This window comes from Macaca nemestrina, chromosome 8 (genome assembly GCF_043159975.1).
Source record: "Macaca nemestrina isolate mMacNem1 chromosome 8, mMacNem.hap1, whole genome shotgun sequence".
Lineage (NCBI taxonomy): Eukaryota > Metazoa > Chordata > Mammalia > Primates > Cercopithecidae > Macaca > Macaca nemestrina.
This window is the reverse complement of record NC_092132.1, coordinates 18,592,000-18,609,729: the sequence shown is the minus strand read 5'-3', so window position 1 is coordinate 18,609,729 and position 17,730 is coordinate 18,592,000. Positions and strand designations below refer to the sequence as shown.

Below are 17,730 nucleotides of genomic sequence, written 5' to 3'. Positions count from 1 at the left end.
ATGGATTTGTCATTTAGTGAAAAAAGTAAAAGAAAAACAATTAAATTTGTTGACTCCTGGAGCTCTATTAAAATATTTCTTCATTATTATTATTATTATTATTATACTTTAAGTTCTAGGGTACATGTGCACAATGTGCGGGTTTGTTACATATGTCTACTTGTGCCATGTTGGTGTACTGCACCCACCAACTCGTCAGCACCCATCAACTCGTCATTTACATCAGGTATAACTCCCAATGCCATCCTTCCCCCCTCCCCCGTCCCCATAATAGGCCCCAGTGTGTGATGTTCCCCTTCCCGAGTCCAAGTGATCTCATTGTTCAATTCCCACCTATGAGTGAGAACATGCAGTGTTTGGTTTTCTGTTCTTGCGATAGATTGCTGAGAATGATGGTCTCCAGCTGCATCCATGCCCCTACAAAGGACACAAACTCATCCCTTTTTATGGCTGCATAGTATTCCATAGTGTATATGTGCCACATTTTCTTAATCCAGTCTGTTACTGATGGACATTTGGGTTGATTCTAAGTCTTTGCTATTGTGAACAGTGCCACAATAAACATATGTGTGCACGTATCTTTATAGCAGCATGATTTATAATCCTTTGGGTATATCCCCAGTAATGGGATAGCTGGGTCATATGGTATTTCTAGTTCTAGATCCTTGAGGAATTGCCATACTGTTTTCCACAATGGTTGAAGTAGTTTACAACCCCACCAACAGTGTAAAAGTGTTCCTATTTCTCCACATCCTCTCCAGCACCTGTTGTTTCCTGACTTTTTAATGATTGCCATTCTAACTGGTGTGAGATGGTATCTCATTGTGGTTTTGATTTGCATTTCTCTGATGACCAGTGATGATGAGCATTTTTCCATGTGTCTGTTGGCTGTATGCATGTCTTCTTTTGAGAAATGTCTGTTCATATCCTTTGCCCACTTTTTGATGGGGTTGTTTGTTTTTTTCTTGTAAATTTGTTTGAGTTCTTTGTAGGTTCTGGATATTAGCCCTTTGTCAGATGAGTAGATTGCAAAAATTTTCTCCCATTCTGTAGGTTGCCTGTTCACTCTGATGGTAGTTTCTTTTGCTGTGCAGAAGCTCTTTAGTTTAATTAGATTCCATTTGTCAATTTTGGCTTTTGTTGTCGTTGCTTTTGGTGTTTTAGACATGAAGTCCTTGCCCATGCCTATGCCCTGAATGGTACTACCTAGGTTTTCCTCTAGGATTTTTATGGTATTAGGTCTAACATTTAAGTCTCTAATCCATCTTGAATTAATTTTCGTATAAGGAGTAAGGAAAGGATCCAGTTTCAGCTTTCTACTTAGGGCTAGCCATTTTTCCCAGCACCATTTATTAAATAGGGAATCCTTTCCCCATTTCTTGTTTTTCTGAGGTTTGTCAAAGATCCGATGGCTGTAGATGTGTGGTATTATTTCTGAGGACTCTGTTCTGTTCCATTGGTCTATATCTCTGTTTTGGTACCAGTATCATGCTGTTTTGGTTACTGTAGCCTTGTAGTATAGTTTGAAGTCAGGTAGCGTGATGCCTCCAGCTTTGTTCTTTTGACTTAGGATTATCTTGGCAATGCGGGCTCTTTTTTGGTTCCATGTGAACTTTAAAGCAGTTTTTTCCAATTCTGTAAAGAAAGTAATTGGTAGCTTGATGGGGATGGTGTTGAATCTATAAAATACCTTGGGCAGTATGGCCATTTTCATGATATTGATTCTTCCTATCTATGAACATGGTATGTTCTTCCGTTTGTTTGTATCCTCTTTTATTTCACTGAGCAGTGGTTTGTAGTTCTCCTTGAAGTGGTCCTTTACATCCCTTGTAAGTTGGATTCCTAGGTGTTTTATTGTCTTGGAAGCAATTGTGCATGGAAATTCATTCCTGATTTGGCTCTCTGTTTGTCTGTTACTGGTGTATAAGAATGCTTGTGATTTTTTCACATTAATTTTGTATCCTGAGAGTTTGCTGAAGTTGCTTATCAGCTTAAGGAGATTTGGGGCTGAGATGATGGGGTTTTCTAAATATACAATCATGTCATCTGCAAACAGGGACAATTTGACTTCTTATTTTCCTAACTGAATACCCTTGATTTCTTTCTCTTGCCTGATTGCCCTAGCCAGAACTTCCAACACTATGTTGAATAGGAGTGGTGAGAGAGGGCATCCCTGTCTTGTGCCAGTTTTCAAAGGGATGCTTACAGTTTTTGCCCATCCAGTATGATACTGGCTGTGGGTTTGTCATAAATAGCTCTTATTATTTTGAGATATGTTCCATCAATACTGAATTTATTGAGAGTTTTTAGCATGAAGGGCTGTTGAATTTTGTCAATAGCCTTTTCTGCATCTATTGAGATAATCATGTAGTTTTTGTCTTTGGTTCTGTTTATATACTGGATTACATTTATTGATTTGCATATGTTGAACCAGCCTTGCATCCCAGGGATAAAGCCCACTTGATCATGGTGGATAAGCTTTTTGATGTGCTGCTGGATTCAGTTTGCCAGTATTTTATTGAGGATTTTTGTATCAATATTCATCAGGGATATTAGTCTAAAATTCTCTTTTTTTGTTGTGTCTCTGCCAGGCTTTGGTATCAGGATGATGTTGGCCTCATATAATGAGTTAGGGAGGATTCTCTCTTTTTCTATTGATTGGAATAGTTTCAGAAGGAATGGTTCCAGCTCCTCCTTGTACCTCTGGTAGAATTCAGCTGTGAATCTGTCTGGTCGTGGACTTTTTTTGGTTGGTAGGCTATTAATTATTGCCTCAATTTCAGAGCCTGCTATTGGTCTATTCAGGGATTCAACTTCTTCCTGGTTTAGTCTTGGGAGAGTGTAAGTGTCCAGGAAATTATCCACTTCTTCTAGATTTTCTAGTTTATTTGCATAGAGGTGTTTATACTATTCTCTGATGGTAGTTTGTATTTCTGTGGGGTCGGTGGTGATATCCCTTTTATCATTTTTTATTGCGTCGATTTGATTCTTCTCTCTTTTCTTCTTTATTAGTCTTGCTAGCAGTCTATCAATTTTGTTGATCTTAAAAAAAAAAAACCAGCTCCTGGATTCATTGATTTTTGGAGGGTTTTTTGTGTCTCTATCTCCTTCAGTTCTGCTCTGATCTTAGTTATTTCTTGCCTTCTGCTAGCTTTTGAATGTGTTTGCTCTTGCTTCTCTAGTTCTTTTAATTGTGATGTTAGAGTGTCAATTTTAGATCTTTCCAGCTTTCTCTTGTGGGCATTTAGTGCTATAAATTTCCCTCTACATACTGCTTTAAATGTGTCCCAGAGATTCTGGTATGTTGTATCTTTGCTCTCACTGGTTTCGAAGAACATCTTTATTTCTGCCTTCATTTTGTTATGTACCCAGGAGTCATTCAGGAGCAGATTGTTCAGTTTCCATGTAGTTGAGCGGTTTTGATTGAGTTTCTTAATCCTGAGTTCTAGTTTGATTGCACTGTGGTCTGAGAGACAGTTTGTTATAATTTCTGTTCTTGTACATTTGCTGAGGAGTGCTTTACTTCCAATTATGTAGTCAATTTTGGAATAAGTGCGATGTGGTGCTGAGAAGAATGTATATTCTGTTGATTTGGGGTAGAGAGTTCTGTAGATGTCTATTAGGTCCGCTTGGTGCAGAGTTGAGTTCAATTCAATTCTTGGATATCCTTGTTAAATTTCTGTCTCATTGATCTGTCTGATGTTGACAGTGGGGTGTTGAAGTCTCCCATTATTATCGTGTGGGAGTCTAAGTCTCTTTGCAAGTCTCTAAGGACTTGCTTTATGAATCTGGGTGCTCCTGTATTGGGTGCATATATATTTAGGATAGTTAGCTCTTTCTGTTGAATTGATCCCTTTACCATTATGTAATGGCCTTCTTTGTCTCTTTTGATCTTTGATGGTTTAAAGTCTGTTTCATCAGTGACTAGGATTGCAACCCCTGCTTTTTTTTGTTCTCCATTTGCTTGGTAGATCGTCCTCCATCCCTTTATTTTGAGCCTATGTGTGTCTCTACAAGTGAGATGGGTCTCCTGAATACAGCACACTGATGGGTCTTGACTCTTTATCCAATTTGCCAGTCTGTGTCTTTTAATTGGAGCATTTAGCCCATTTTACATTTAAGGTTAATATTGTTATGTGTGAACTTGATCCTGTCATTGTGATATTACCTGGTTATTTTGCTCATTAGTTGATGCAGTTTCTTCCTAACATCGATGGTCTTTACATTTTGGCATGTTTTTGCAATGGGTGGTACCGGTTTTTCCTTTCCATGTTGAGTGCTTCCTTCAGGATCTCTTGTAGGGCAGGCCTGGTGATGACAAAATCTCTCAGCATTTGCTTGTCTGTAAAGGATTTTATTTCTCCTTCACTTATGAAACTTAGTTTGGCTGGGTATGAAATTCTGGGTTGAAAATTCTTTTCTTTAAGAATGTTGAATATTGGCCCCCACTCTCTTCTGGCTTGTAGAGTTTCTGCTGAGAGATCCACTGTTAGTCTGACAGGCTCCCCTTTGTGTGTAACCCGACCTTTCTCTCTGGCTGCCCTTAACATTTTTTCCTTCATTTCAACTTTGGTGAATCTGACAATTATGTGTCTTGGAGTTGCTCTTCTCAAGGAGTATCTTTGTGGCATTCTCTGTATTTCCTGAATTTGAACGTTGGCCTGCCTTACTAGGTTGGAGAAGTTCTCCTGAATGATATCCTGAAGAGTGTTTTCCAACTTGGTTCCATTTTCCCCCTCACATTCAGGCACCCCAATCAGATGTAGATTTGATCTTTTCCCATAATCCCATACTTCTTGAAGGCTTTGTTCATTTCTTTTTCCTCTTTTTTCTTTAGACTTCTCTTCTCGCTTCATTTCATTCATTTGATACTCAATCGCTGATACTCTTTCTTCCAGTTGATCGAGTCGGTTACTGAAGCTTGTGCATTTGTCATGTATTTCTTGTGTCATGGTTTTTATCTCTCTCAGTTCGTTTATGGCCTTCTCTGCATCGATTATTGTAGTTATCCATTCTTCCATTCTTTTCTGAAGATTTTTAGTTTCTTTGGACTGCGTACGTAATTCTTCCTTTAGCTCTGAGAAGTTTGGTGGACTGAAGCCTTCTTCTCTCCATTTGTCAAAGTCATTCTCTGTCCAACTTTGATCCATTGCTGGCAATGAGCTGTGTTCCTTTTGAGGGGGAGATGCACTCTTATTTTTTGAATTTCCAGCTTTTCTGCCCTGATTTTTCCCCATCTTTGTGGTTTTATCTGCCTTTGATCTTTGATGATGGTGATTTACCGGTTTTGGTGTGGGTGTCCTTTCTGTTTGTTAGTTTTCCTTCTAACAGTCAGGACCCTCAGCTGTAGGTCTGTTGGAGCTTTCTTGAGGTCCACTCCAGACCCTGTTTGCCTGGGTGTCAGCAGCAGAGGCTGCAGAAGATAGAATATTGCTGAACAGTGAGTGTTCCTGTCTGATTCTTGCTCTGCAAGCTTCGTCTCAGGGGTGTACCCCACCATGTAAGGTGTGGGATGTTGGTCTGCACCTAGTGGGGGATGTCTCCCAGGTAGGCTACTCAGGGGTCAGGGACCCATTTGAGCAGGCAGTCTGTCCGTTCTCAGATCTCAACCTCCATGTTGGGAGATCCACTGCTCTCTTCAAAGCTGTCTGACAGGGTCATTTGCATCTGAAGAGGTTTCTGCTGCTTTTTGTTTAGCTATGCCCTGTCCCCAGATGTGGAGTCTACAGAGATAGGCAGGCCTCCTTACTGCTATGTGCTCCACCCAGTTCGAGCTTCCCTGTGGCTTTGTTTACCTACTTAAGCCTCAGCAATGGCGGGTGCCCCTCCCCCAGCCTTGCTGCTGCCTTGCAGTTAGATCGCAGACTGCTGCGCTAGCAATAAGGGAGGCTCCGTAAGTGTGGGACCCTCCCGGCCAGGTGTGGGATATAATCTCCTGGTGTGCTGTTTGCTAAGACCCTTAGTAAAGCACAGTATTAGGGTGGGACTTACCCAATTTTCCAGGTGTTGTGTGTCTCAGTTCCCCTGGCTAGGAAAGGGATTCCCTTCCCCCTTGCGCTTCCCAGGTAAGGCAATGCCTCGCCCTGCTTCAGCTCTGGGTGGTCGGGCTGCACCAGCTGACCAGCACTGATTGTCTGGCACTCCCCAGTGAGATGAACCCGGTACTTCAGTTGAAAATGCAGAAATCACCCGTCTTCTGTGTCACTCGCGCTGGGAGCTAGAGATTGGAGCTGTTCCTATTTGTCCATCTTGCTCTGGGTCCCGTGCTCAGCTAATTTTTAAATTTTTTTTGCAGGAATGAGGTCTCACTATGTTGACCAGGCTGGTCTTAAACTCCTGAGCTCAAACAATCCTGCTGCCTTGGCTTCCCAAAGTGCTGGGATTACAGGCATGAGCTACTGTGCCCAGCCTTGTAGGTACTTCATACAAAAGAGCATATATGTGTGGGTGTACATATACATACATACAGATATACATGTAAATATTGGACACTAGTAATTTAAAAAATAATTTACCAATAAAGATGTACTGTCATAACATTTGGAGATCACCACTCCAGAGGATCCAGATCCAAGTTCTCAGTATCTACAGAGACTCAATCTCTTAGCATGAGTTTGAAACCTCTGCTTCTCTTGTCAACTATGAAGACTGTATCCCATGCTATTGGCTGGGCTGTTAGTCTAAAATGGTAGGCATGTACAAGAATAAATCTAGATGCATGCTTAAATATTGACAAAAATTAACTTGGAATGTATCACAGACTTAAATGTAAAATGCAAAACTATGAAACTTCTACAAGATAACATAGGAGAAAATCTAGATGACCATGGGTTTGATGGTGATTTTTTAGCTATGACACCAAAGGCATGATCTATGAAAGAGATAATCAATAGCTGGACTTTATTAGAACTAAAATTTTCTGCTCTGCAAAAGATGCTGTCAAGAGAATGAAAAGGCAAGCCACAGACTGGGGAACAATATTTTCTAAAGACATATGGGATAGAGTATGTTAGTTAAAATATACAAAGAACTCTTACACACAATAAAAAAAAAAAACCTAGTTAAAAAACAGGCCAAAGACCTGAACAGACACCCCACTAAAGAAGATACACAGATGGAAATCAGCAAATGAAAAGATGCTTCACATTGTATGTTATCAGGGCAATGCACATTAAAACAAAAATAGGATATCACTATACACTCAGAATGGCCCAAATCCAGAACACTAACAACCCCAAATACTGGTGAGGATGTGGAGCACCAGGAGTTCTCATTCATTGCTGATGGAAAAACAAAATGGTGTAGCCATTTTGGAAGACGGCTTGACAGTTTCTTACAAAACTAAACATACTATGACCATGTGATCTGGCTATCACACTCCTTGGTATTTGCCCAAAATAGTTGAAAAAGTATGTCTACACAAAAACCTGCATACAGCTGTTAATAGCAGCTTTATTTCAAATTCTCAAAACTTGGAAGCAATTGAGATGTCCTTTAGTGGGTCAATTAATAAATAAACTGTGGTATATCCAGACAATGAAATATTGTTCAACACTAAGGGGAAATGAACTATCAAACTGTGAAATGACATGGAGGAAACAAATGTCTATTACTCTGTGAAAGAAGCCAATCTGAGAAGATTACATATTATATGATTGCATTATATGACATTCTGAAGAAAGCAAAAGTGTGGAGGCAATGAGATCAGTGGTTTCCCAGAGTTGATGGGGAGGGAGGGATGAATAAGCAGAGCACAGAGAATTTTTAGGGCAGTGAGGATACTCCATATGATACTGTAAGTATGGAATCAGCATAGATTTGTCCGAATGCATAGAATGTAAACCCTAATGTACATTTTGGACTTTGTATGATAAAGATGTGTCAATGTAAGTTAATCAATTGTAGCAAATGTACCACTGCAGTGAGGATTGTTGATACTGGGGAGGAATAGGTATGTGTGTGTGGAGGGATCATACGGGAAATCACTACCTTTCCCTCAATCTTCCTTTAGATTAGATTTAAGCTTAAATCTAATCTTTAAAAATGAAGTCCTCAGCCGGGCATGGTGGCTCACGCCTGCAATCCCAGCACTTTGGGAGGCCGAGGCGGGTGGATCATTTGAGGTCAGGAGTTAGAGACCAGCCTGGTCAACATGGTGAAACCCTGTCTCCACTAAAAATACAAAAATTAGCTGGGAGGTAGTGGTGAAGGCCTGTTGTCCCAGCTACTTGGGAGACTGAGGCAGGAGAATCGCTTGAGCCCGGGAGGTGGAGGTTGCAGCGAGCTGAGATCGTGCTACTGCACTCCAGTCTGGGCGACAGAGTGAGGCCCTGTCAAAAAAAAAAAAAAAAAAATCCTTGAAAAAAATTTTAAAAAATTAATTCCCATGTACCTTTAATTCAAGAATGATGATTAAATTAGAATGTTTTATATTTTGAAAGAAGAAAAAATAGTTAGCATGCCCAAGAACCACATCATAGTCACCAGCTGTGAAACTGGTTCCCAAAAAAACTGTGGGAAAAAGGCTCACTACCTTAAAAAGGTTTTACTAAATTTATTGGAGGAGAGAAAGCAAAGGAAGGATGTTAATGAGGTTTCTGGAGTCTGGATAAACGCAGGTAATTATATGCAGGGGCTTTATTCATTTGGAAATGTAGGTGACATAATTGTTCAGGGTTGGTGGTCAGAGCTGGGTGGAGGTTTCAAAGTAAATCTTGAAGGATCAGTTGCTTGATGTTATTTACAGCACCAAGAAGGTGATCCATTTTAAGAATAAACTGAGCAACTCAAGTGTCAAATTAATAGGTTTTCAGAGAATTCCTTACATTAGTTTCCTCAGGTTGCTGTAATAAACTCCCACAAACCTGGTGGCTTAAATAAACAGAAGTTTATTTTCTCACAGTTCTGAAGGCCAGAGGGCTGAAATCTGGGTGTTGGCAGGGCTGCACTCCTCCCAGTTTCTAAGGGAGAATCTGCTCCTGCCTCTTACCTTCTTGTGACTGTCGGCATCCCTTGGCTTGTGGCTGCATCTTTCTCCACTGTGTCATCACCTCACCTTCTCTTTTGTGTGTGTGTCTCCTCTCAACAACCTTTCTCTCTGCTTTATAAGGATACTTGAGATTGTAATTAGGTCCACACAGCTAATCTAGGATTAACCTCTCCTCTCAAAATGCTTAATTTAATCCCATCTTTTGCCCTATAAGTTGTTATCCACTCTTTTGCCATAGAAAGCAATATTTACAGGTTCCAAAGATTTGACATGGACATCTTTTGGGAGATATATCCAGTTGAATATTCATGTCTATCCAGAAACTCAGAATGTGATCTTATTTAGAAATAGGATCTTTGCAGATGGAATTTGTTAAAATGAGGTCATACTGCATTAGGGAGGGCCGTAATTCAGTGACTGGTGTCCTTATAAGAAGAGAAAACATCCCAGCACTTTGGGAGGCTGAAGTGAGAGGATTGCTTGAGCCCAGGAGTTTGAGACCAGCTGGGGCAACACGGCAAAACCCTGTTTCTACTAAAAATACAAAAAAATTAGCCAGGCATGGTGGCGTGCACCTGTGGTCCCAGCTACAGGGAGGCTGAGGTGGGAGGATTGCTTGTGCCTGGGAGGTCGAGGATGCAGTGAGCCGTGATTGTGCCATTGCACTCCAGCCTAGGCAACCCAGTGAAACCCTGTCTCAAAAAAAAAAAAAAAAAAAAAAGGGAAGAAAACAGAGACACAGAAACATACAGGGGAAACATCCTTTCATGATGACAACAGATTGGAGTGACACACCTGCAAGCCAACAGATGCTAAGGCATGCTGGAAGTCACCAGAAGCCAGGAAGAGGAAAGAAAGGGTCTTCAACAAGAGCCGTCAGAGACTCCAGGGCCTGCCCACACCTTGATTTTGGACTTCTGGACTTCAGAGCTGAGGGAAAATAGACTTATGTTTTTACTAAACCACCCAGTTTGTGGTAATTATGGCAGCCCTAGGAAGCTAATACAGGAAGGCATTTCTTGCCTTACTACATTCAAGAACAACAAATTTCATCATCCTGGGAAACCGTTAGTGGAAAAGTCAAATGATATTAATAAAGAGCTTGGATTTAAAATTCTGAATCTGCATGGCTGACTCTAATTTTCACCAGTCTCATCTACAGCCTCTACCTCTTGAAGACCATTCTTGCCCCCTAGCAAATCCAGTCTTTTCAGATGACTGAGCCAGCATGACTGGCATTGTAATTTGTTTGATCTTCACCCTACCTGAATTCACCTGAAGCTCTGGTGGGCAGTACCTGTGTTCTCTTCTTCTCTGCTGCCTTCTCTGGCATTTCAAACTTGTTCCGGCACAGGTAGTAGCAACCTGGAATTGCCTATGTGAGTAACTCTTGACTAACGAAGAGTAAAAGTTAGCAAGTCAATGCCTCATCTTTTTTTCCCTAGTGGCTTAATTCTGAGATGCATTTTTTTTTTTTCCTAAAAAACATGCTGTTTTATTTTCCTAATTCCTTCACTTATATTTCTTGCTATCACCTCCTATGTTAGGCCATTGTTGCTTTGCTATAAAGAAATACCAGAGGCTGGGCACAGTGGCTCAAGCCTGTAATCCCAGCACTTTGGGAGGCCGAGACGGGCAGATCACGAGGTCAGGAGATCGAGACCATCCTGGCTAACAAGGTGAAACCCTGTCTCTACTAAAAAACACAAAAAAATTGCCGGGCGAGATGGCGGGTGCCTGTAGTCCCAGCTACTCGGGAGGCTGAGGCAGGAGGATGGCGTAAACCTGGGTGCAGTGAGCTGAGATCTGGTCACTGCACTCCAGCCTGGGTGACAGGGCGAGACTCCGTCTCAAAAAAAAAAAAAAAAAAAAAAAAAGAAAAAGAAATACCAGAGACTCGGTAAATTATAAAGAAGAGAGGTTTAATTGGCTCATTGTTCTTCAGGGTATACAGGAAGCATGGTGCCAGCAGGTGCCACTGATGAGGGCCTCAGGAAACTTACAATCATGGTGGAAGGTGAAGGGGAAGGAGGCGTGTCACATTGTGAGTGTGACAGCAAGAGAGAGGGGGAGGAGGTGCCACTCACTTTAAACAACCAGATCTTGCATGAACTCAGAGTGAGAACACACTTATTATCATGAGGACAGCACCAAGCTATTCATGAGGGGTTCAATCCTGTGACCCAGACACCTCCCACCAAGCCTCACCTCCAACACTGAAGATTACTTTTTTTTTTTTTTTTCCACCCAGGCTGGAGTGCAGTGGCATGATCTTGGCTCACTACAACCTCCACCTTCTGGGTTCAAGTGATTCTCCTGCCTCAGCCTCCTGAGTAGCTGGAATTACAGGTGCCCGTCACCATGCCCAGCTAATTTTGTATTTTTAATAGAGATGGGTTTTCCCCATGTTGTCCAGGCTGGTCTGGAACTCCTGACCTCAGGTGATCCACCTGCCTCGGCCTCCCAAAGTGCTGGGATTACAGGCATAAGCCACCACACCCAGCCTGAAGATTACATTTCAACATGAGATTTGGAGGGGACACATGTCAAAACCATATCACCTCCCAAGTAGACTACACATCCCAAGTCCCTGTCTCAAGGTCTGCATTTGAGGGATCCCTGAGAGACCCACACAGCACTGGACTCTGCCAGGTCCATCCCTCATTCTGTTTGTGGCCCCTCTTTCTCTTCTCCATAGAATGAGCAACTGTGGCCTCAACTGCTTTTGCTGTGCCTCCCGGCCTGGCCCCTCATACACCCCTAGCCCCCTTCACAGCATTTTACAGATATTTTGCACAAGTTAAGAAAGAGGCAGCTTGTAAGGAGCCACACCTGTAACACCACCCATGCACCACTTCCCCCTTTCCCTCTGTTGGAGCCAGTCAGGCAGGAAATTACAGAGACGTTCTGATTGGGTAACATTTCCAGCCTCTTAGCTATGCTAGAGTTCATATGATCATATTCCTAGTGGCTGATAAAAAGCTCTGTTTTTCAGCTTGCTTCAGTCCTTTTTTCCACATTCACCTTAAAGCTAAAAAATATATAGCGAATATAGCTGGGTTGAAGAACGTGCCAAGGCACTAGTTATTCTTTTTCCTCTTCAGATCCACCCTCCTCTGTGCCCTGGAGGCTGAGCATGTGTACTGCATTTCCCAGCATGCTTTGCCTTCTCGCATCTGGTTGGGTTTAGCCAATAGACCTCCACATGCAGTGGTTGTCACAGCCTTTCCCAGTTGCTATTCCCTGGGTGCTTCACTATTTCTTAACGGTGTTCCCATCTTTGGTACAAGGGATGTTCATAAAATTCTTCTTAGTTAAAACTTTCAGAGTTCCGTTTATTTCCTTCCAGAATGCAAATACAATATAAAATTGTACTGACCAGTACAGTATAAAAACCATGCCACTTTCTCGTAATGTTGTCTGAGAAAAGTTACTTAATGTTTATATTTGTAAAATGGCATTCTGGTACTTCTTTGTCAGGGTCGTTGTGAGGACATGCAATTAATATTGGTTTTACTTTTTTTTCTTCCATTCTGGCTCTCATAAAACAAGCCACAGCCAAAACAGGATTAATAAGCACTGAAATAAGCATATATCTTATCTCCCGACTTACATCACAGCATTGTTTTGTTATGTGTGTTTGTTTTATTTGATGTGAAAACAATTATTTCATGTTGAGTTTGACACTTTCTCTTGTCCTAATACCAACATTTTCAAAAAATACTGACATTTTCAAACAATGAAATTAACTGTTGCCCAGTTTCCTTCTGATTGAGAGCCTGCCTTTATTCAGCCTGGTACAAATGCTTGAGAAAGCATGCTATTCTAACTAGTAGAAGAGGAGCTCAGTGGGACTCTGTATGCTGCTCCATTCACTGTAGAGGTTAAAGTGTGTGTCTGTCTATAAAAATAGCTTGCTGGACATAACTTACACCCCAAACCCTATATCTCCATAAATAACCCCTGGCAGTTTCATTACAGCCTGGGGCACCCCAGCTAACACTGGCAGCTAACTTAACTCCAATCAATCTTTCTAATGCCTTTCATGGTTTGGTTTCATTAAGACCCAAGGCCATCACTCACCCAGTGCCTGCTCAGCCACCATGTTGATTTGTGTCTCCTTATTGTGTGAATGAATATGCATCCCAGAAGACTTGAGATTTCCTCAGGAAGACAGTGCTGCTGAGTGTTCCCTATTTATTGCTTAGTACAAGAATATATATTACCTTTTATTATATGCCCATTAGATGGTAAAATCTGGTGAGGGATTTCTATTGGAGGGTAGTGAGCACAATTACAAATTTGGAAATGATGTGAAATATACCCTTGCAAGGATATTCAATGATTTATCAAATGCTTTTTTTTTCTGGTGACATGGATTAATTCATAGCCTATGTGAGATCATTAGGTTCCCTTTTCCCCTGACCCCCTTATTTCTGCTTTTTAGGCTTTGTTTAACTCTTGTTTATGCCCCAGTATATAGCCAAGAATTGGCCAACTTGAATGAAAAAGGGACTGCTCCTAGCCCTGCGGTAAAACCCCAGGAAAACCAGGGTTTCTCTCTCATTTTCTGTGTAGAATTTGAGGTAAATATCCAGGTATTGAGAGACAGAAGAGAGAGATGAAATTTAAAAGATGCTTCTCTGAGAGAGTAACCAGGAACTACCTCATCTGGCTCAGCACAATTACCTGCAATGTGGTCGCCTCAGCCTGCCCCCACCACCGTTCCCTTATAAAATCTGGAGGCGAGAAAAATTGGTACTTAAGTTAAAGCTTCAACCAAGCAGTTTTTGATTACATAGCTAGAATTTACTCAGCAAATCCTAATGGTTCACACTAACCTTGGCAGGGTCTCACTGGCCATATTTTCACAGTTGACTTATTTCTGAATAATTTCTGCAACAAATTAGATATGGAAAGCTTTTCCTTGAACCGCAGTCATGCATTTTTTCTCTTTCTCTTTTCTTTTCTTTTCTTTTCTTTCTTTCTTTCTTTCTTTCTTTCTTTCTTTCTTTCTTTCTTTCTTTCTTTCTTTCTTTCTTTCTTTCTTTCTTTCTTTCTTTCTTTTTCTTTCCTTCCTTCTTTCTTTCCTTCTTTCTTTCTTTCTCGCTTTCTCTCTTGATTTCTTGCTTGCTTTCTTGCTTTTCTTGCTTTCTTTTCCCTCTTTACATTATCCCTAAGCCCCTTTGGAATTTTTATCATAAAAGCCACAGGAGATGCTACTCAGCGTTTTTGCCTTCAGCTGTGTGTCCATAGTGGATTTTAGTAGGTAGACTGAAATAGGTTTAACCAGTGCTCACTCAAGGCATAATTGAGAGGTGGATGGAACTTACCTTCCCAGCTGTGTCCCCTCCCTCTAACTTCTCTCTTAGCTTGTGTCAGCAATAAACTCACCCTTACCTGTCACCTTTATCCCTTCCAGATCCCTAGTGGCCTTATGCAATCTACTTGGTTTATTGCTTTCTGCTCCAGTCCCTTGCCTCTATGCATCACACACACATAAACCTTGATTTGCATCAGTCTTTATAATCTCCACGACAAAAATGAAATGAAACAAATAACAACAGCAACCTCTTCTCGTCCCTCTGCTTTCTGAATCAATGATTTATGACGTGTGTGTATGTGTGTGTGTGTGTGTGTGTGTGTGTGTGTGTGTGTTGGATACCTTGGGATGATGGAGAAATAAAATCAGAATCTCTGGTAAGGAAGGATAGCTTGAAAGAGTATACTCAGCATTATGATTTTACATTTAAAAAATAGAGGAAAACTCTTTGTTTTCTTGTATAAGTTACATAATATAAAAAAGGCTTGCCAAAACCTGGACAGACTCCAAGAAAGTATTCTATTTTGTATAAAAAAAATTACGAAGTGCAAACGTGACTTAGAAACAGCAGGGAAAGAAGGAAAGTGGTTATTTACCATGGCACAAAGGAAGGGTGTGGTGTCACAGTTCCTTGGAGAAGGGATCAACATTACAAAGGAAGCTTATAAGGATTTTGTTTGCCGATTTCACAAATGGAATCTGCTTGGCTAATAGGTTACACCTTCATCATAGCCTGGCTGTAACATTTATTAATAAAGCAGTTTGATGCTGAAGGCTGGAATAACAGAAGTGATGGCAAGTGGGAAACTGGGCCAATTTTCTGATTTGTGGCTTCAGGGTGTGAGAAGGTTTCTATCACAAGCTTAGAGATGAACAAAATGTCAAACACATGTCTTCTTTCCCTCGGTTTAAGATTTCTTGCCCCATGTTGAAATATAAGTATCCTTAGGGGCTGTAGTTCTTTTAGACAAGCCTTAGTCACCAGCACCTCAGAGCTGACAGGATTCTCTTTCTAAGAGAAAAATGATGTGGCAGAGCAAGGAGAGTGTATTAGGACAGTGAGCAACTGAAAGAGGAAAAAGGAGGTGTCATAATTTGTGTTTTAGCACCAGTACTTCCCGGACCCTTGTATCCTTACCTGTTGCCATCTAACCTAGTAGTTCTTCCCTTAAAAGGGGTAGAGTCAGGGGAAAATCTTCATGACACTGGATTTGGCAATGATTTCTTCGCTATGATACCAAAAGCATAGGCAACAAAAGAAAAAATAGATAAATTAGACTTCATCAAGGTTAAAAACATTTGTGTATTAAAGGACACAATCAACAGAGTGAAAAGTCAACCCATAGAATGGGAGAAAATATTTTCAAATAATGTATTTGATAAAGATTAATATTCATAATATATAAAGAACTTCAACTGAACAACAACAACAACAAAATGAAATGTCTCAATTAAAAAATGGGAAAACTATTTCAATAGACGTTACTCCAAAGAAAATATACAAATGATCAGGAAGCACATAAAAAGATGCTCAAAATCATTAATCATTAGAGAAAATGCAAATCAAATTCACAACGAGATACCAACTTACACTCACTAGGATGGCTAACATCAAAGAACTGGAAGATAACAAGTGTTGGTGATGATGTAGAGGAATTAGAACCCCTGTGCATTGCTGTTAAGAATGTAAAATGGTATTCCTCCTCTGGAAATTGATATGATAGTTATTTAAAAAATTAAATAGAGAAAAAGGGCTTCTGTCATGAGTGGCCTATGTAGGGCAACCAGACTGCTCTTCATGCAAAATTGACATCAAGAGCTTTCAGAAGCATATTTCTTTTTTGGAAGTTGGGCAGCTGGTAATCATTGGTCTTGGCTCATTATTAAAAGAAAAAATTAAACAGCATTGCCATATGATCTGGCAATTTCTCTTCAGGGTATACACCACAAAGATTTGAAAACAGATGACTCAAACAGTTATTTGTACATCCACGTTCCTGGCAGTATTATTCACAATTACCAAAAGGTGGAAGCAACTCACATGTTTATTGGCAGATGAATGGATAAACAAAATGTGGTATAAACATACAATGGAATATTATTCATCCCTGAAAAAGAAGGGGATTCTAACACATGCTTCAGCATGGATTGACCTTGAACAAATTATGGTATCAGGGGATTACCTGATTATGGTATCAGGTAAAGAGGATTTTCCTTCCCCTTCCTTCTGAAAGTTTGGTAATTTGAGTCTATAAAACAAACTGACAATAGACAGATTAACAGGAGAAAAGACATACAAATTATTTATGGGCAAATGTACAGGAACCACAAAATGTAAGACTCAAAGAAGAACCAAATGACTGAGGTGTTTATACTGTACTTATGGCTTCAAGACCACTGTGTTCTCATGTCAAAGTTCACTGATGGTTCTGTCAGTAAAAATTTCACCTCAGTTCATAGAATGTTAAATTGAATGAAAACTTAGAGATTATATAGTCCAATTCTGAATGTGAAAACTGAGGTTCCTTCAAAGATGATAACCTCAGGGATGGTTCTCTTGACAGACTCTAAGCTGGATGGTTCTAAGAGAATTACAGAATGATGAGTGTTTCTGCCCCTAACCTCTGGGTTTACTAAACAGAGCATTTATTCTTGATCCCTGCCTTTTAACTGAGCCACACAAGTCTAGGACCCATAGAAGAGGAAATTTATGGGCCTATGAATCTTCATTTGCTGTTCTGGAGAGCATAATTATGACCTTTGATTTAGACATTCCCCAGAGATGCAGCTGAGCTGGTGCTAATAGCCCTTAGCTATTCACTGGGACATCATTTCTTCCCATCAGGACATTAATTCCGAGGAATGCTTTGGTTTCTCAATTGGCAATTTCCATCACTCATTTCATGACTAGTAATTAATATTCACTAAGAACTCATGGGGCATCTAATCCTTCCCAATATTGGTTAAGTATCTATTGTCAGCAAGAGAGTTAGACTTGGAGCCCAAAGTCCTAGTTTAAGTTTTGGGTCATCTTATTCAAAATTTATTTACAAGTCATGCCAATTATTTATCCTAATCACCTGATACACATGCACGTGTGCACACACATACACACACACACACACTCCAAGAAACAAAAAAACAAGCCCGAGTACGGGGGTTTACGCCTGTAATCCCAGCACTTTGGGAGGCCAAGGTGGGCAGATCACCTGAGGTCAGGAGTTCAAGACCAGCCTGGCCAACATGGCAAAATCCCGTCTCTACTAAAAATACAAAAATTAGCTGGGCATGGTGATGCGTGCTGTAATCCCAGTTACTCCAGAGGCTCAGTCAGGAGAATCGCTTGAACACAGGAGGTGAAAGTTGGAGTGAGCCGAGATCACACCACTGCACTCCAGCCTGGGCAACACAGTGAGAC

At 40.7% G+C, this 17,730-nt stretch overlaps 1 non-coding gene across 1 annotated transcript; it reads left to right on the top strand.

The window, feature by feature from the left end:
• Positions 1 to 16,058: 16,058 nt before the first annotated feature.
• LOC112428658 (U11 spliceosomal RNA) lies at positions 16,059 to 16,195 on the top strand. The gene has a single exon (XR_003020716.2). It is a non-coding gene; the product is annotated as a U11 spliceosomal RNA (small nuclear RNA).
• The last annotated feature ends 1,535 nt before the right edge of the window (positions 16,196 to 17,730 follow it).